Genomic DNA, 2,500 nt, shown 5'->3' on the forward strand with positions numbered 1-2,500 from the left:
TTAATGTGGGCCTTGCCCCTTTTCCTTGCCTGTGTGATGGACATTACAGAGATGGTGGGCTACAGATTCACATACAGTAGGTGGCAATACGTCACAGGACAGGACATGTAGAGACAGCTAAACAACATGGGAGACATATCCCCAGATTTGTGACAGATTCTATGTCACCAGTGTTGTTATACACATGGTGGATTGACAGATTGACAGGGTTTGTGTGGTCATGCATTTAGTGAGTAACTTCAAGACTGACAGTGCTATGTCTCTGACATACCTCTCCACTGGCACACTGTCCACAGACTGGTCACATCTGCTTGCTATGTTTTGTCTATTCCCCAGACAGTTGGTGTCCTTAGTAAATCAGCCGTGGACTTTGGGGAATGCAGTCAGTAAATACTCACATCTATTGGTATTACCAGTGTCATATTCCTCATAAAGGATGTTACAACAAATCCATTAACATCTGCAACTGTCTCAATGTATGACAGCAATATGTCCAATCTATCCCTGTGTTTGTACCTCTGTCTACAAATGATGTCAGACTTTGTCCAGATGTCAATGAGGCACAGACATAGTTATTATCATTTTTTCTTGACTTCATTCCTGCTACCATCCAAGTGAAGTAGTAGACCCACAGACATGTCGGGGAAGAGGCCATATATATGAGTCCTGAGCCTGTACATTCTGGGGTGAACTGTACATATGAGAGGCCTGTGTATGTCTGGCCATTGTTAACAGACTGTCATGATTGTGTACACATGTCATGTGTACATGTTATTTGGGCTGTGCATGGAGGGGGTGGATGTAAGTGTTATGGCACCTTCTTTATCTGACTGTGCATGCTGCTCCAGTTTCTGCTGATCTACTGGCTGTATGTGTTTGTAGGGGCAGACTGAGACATGTCCTGTACCAAGGTCAGGATTCAGACTACACTGAGAATTGGGACTGTATATGTAGGGCTAGTGTGTGAGTGGCAAACAATGATGTATTTGTTCACACAGTCAGTATACTTTACTGTTAACTTGACTTACTGGTATGTGACTGTGACTGTGGTGATGTTGGTTGTGGGTATGCACTTTCACACTGGTGTTTGTTTGACGCTGCTGTTATATCCCTGTAGTGCCTGATATATTTGCAAATACACATGTAATTACCCATAGCAGATGTTCTAATTCAATTATTTGTGCCATTTCAGTAAATATATGTTAGAGCACACAGGAGGGTGTTACTACAGAAACTGTGTTATCTTATCTACACCAGTACTTCAGATACATCCCCATTTTCATGGCTTCCACCCACCACTTTGTCAGCTTTGGTCCAAACTTATTGCAGAATGGGGTTCTGAGCATACCTGTCAACTGGCTGGATTGTTTCAGGGTGTCCATGTTTATTGTTCATATTTTTGGTCTGTTTTACAGATTATTATCATTTCTCTGGTAAATCACTGTAATGATATCTTTGTTGTCAGAAAATGAGGACATACATTTCATTTACCTACCTCACATCCATCAGAATATGTATGCTCAAACAAACTGTGTCACTCTGTCAAGAAGAGTAGAGGAGGACAATGACCTCTTCCTTCCTGGATGTTAATGGGTTAGTACTGAGATGTGCCACATAGAAGGACTTTGTGACCACAGTGGCAATGTGGTGGTCAGGAGACATTGCTGCAAACCTGTGTACCCAGATCTCTTATAACACCTTCTTTGTTCAGGGGACTACCATAAATGTTGTAAATCATGGGAATAGGGTTTTCCACAAAGGGGATGATAACACATTTTCTGACATTGAGCTTAAGCCCATGGCTCTGAAACCAGTCATTGATCTCAGTGAGGCCTTTCAGCAGGATGCCAACATCACTTGGGTAGTTAATAATAACTCCCAACTTGCAATTGTCTGCAAATTTTGTCAGCCAGAGTCCCTTCATGTTGGCATGGACTTCAGAGAAGTCGATACCAAACATGAGAGGACCCAAGACAGAACCCTGTGGGACTCCACTTATGACTGCTTAGCAGTCTGACTTGGAGTCAGCTATTTTCACACTGTAAGTCCTATATGTGACCCAGTTCACAACCCACCTAGTGATATAGGGGTTGATACCTAGCTTAGTGAGTTTTTGCATGATTCCAGAGTGGGGAATGTTATTAAAGGCTTTGGCCAGATCAAGAAAGGCTGTATGTGCCATCTTGCCTTCATCCACAGCTCAGGTGACTGACGCCAACAAGTTGAGCAAGTTGAACGAACAGGTATGACCTACCCTTCACAAAAGTAAACTGTGCGGAATCCTGTGTCTGCATATTCCCATATCTCTGTTTATTAGGTGTATGATGATGAATTCCATAGCTTTGCATAACAGACTTGTCAGGCAGTTGGGGTGGTATTTCCCAGGGTCTGTAGTTACACCTCATTTGTGGAGAGGGGTGACTGTAGCAGTGCACAATTCAGTAGAGCCAAAGCCTGAGGTGAGGCTGTGCTTGGACAGGGCACATAGGTAAATTGTCAG

Source organism: Protopterus annectens, chromosome 2.part0 (assembly GCF_019279795.1).
Source record: "Protopterus annectens isolate FY-2018-M chromosome 2.part0, PAN1.0, whole genome shotgun sequence".
In the NCBI taxonomy this organism is placed as follows: domain Eukaryota; kingdom Metazoa; phylum Chordata; order Ceratodontiformes; family Protopteridae; genus Protopterus; species Protopterus annectens.